This window comes from Anneissia japonica, unplaced genomic scaffold, assembly GCF_011630105.1.
Source record: "Anneissia japonica isolate Jap-2015-1 unplaced genomic scaffold, ASM1163010v1 scaffold47758_len692_cov112, whole genome shotgun sequence".
Taxonomy (NCBI): Eukaryota; Metazoa; Echinodermata; class Crinoidea; order Comatulida; family Comatulidae; genus Anneissia; species Anneissia japonica.
Genome location: NW_022745674.1, coordinates 85 through 458, shown reverse-complemented (window position 1 = coordinate 458; position 374 = coordinate 85). Strand labels below are relative to the sequence as shown.

The 374-nt window shown below is 44.1% G+C and overlaps 1 non-coding gene across 1 annotated transcript; it reads left to right on the top strand.

The window, feature by feature from the left end:
• LOC117119995 lies at nt 1-116 on the top strand. The gene has a single exon (XR_004447275.1). It is a non-coding gene; the product is annotated as a 5S ribosomal RNA (ribosomal RNA).
• Nucleotides 117-374: the final 258 nt, after the last annotated feature.

Sequence of the window (374 nt, the reverse complement as noted above, 5' to 3'; positions counted from 1 at the left end):
TATGGCCATACTACGTTGAAAACACCGGTTCTCGTCCGATCACCGAATTTAAGCAACGTCGGGCCCGGTTAGTACTTGGATGGGTGACCGCCTAGGAATACCGGGTGCTGTAGACTTTTTTACATTTTTCCCCCAAATTCTAAAGTAGGTGTGCGTGAGAGTCCACACGACCTCGGGCCCACATATTTGGGGCTGAGGTGCAAACATTTTGAGAATATGGACCTCTAAGTGCCCGAAAATTGCACTCTCATACATTAAAAATCATACAAGTATATGTTCATATCAACAATACGCAATTAATTCGCTGGTGTTAGGTTCGAGGGTCGTTTGAACAAAACGGCAGTCTTCTTCTGTCTAAAGCATCATAGTTAATG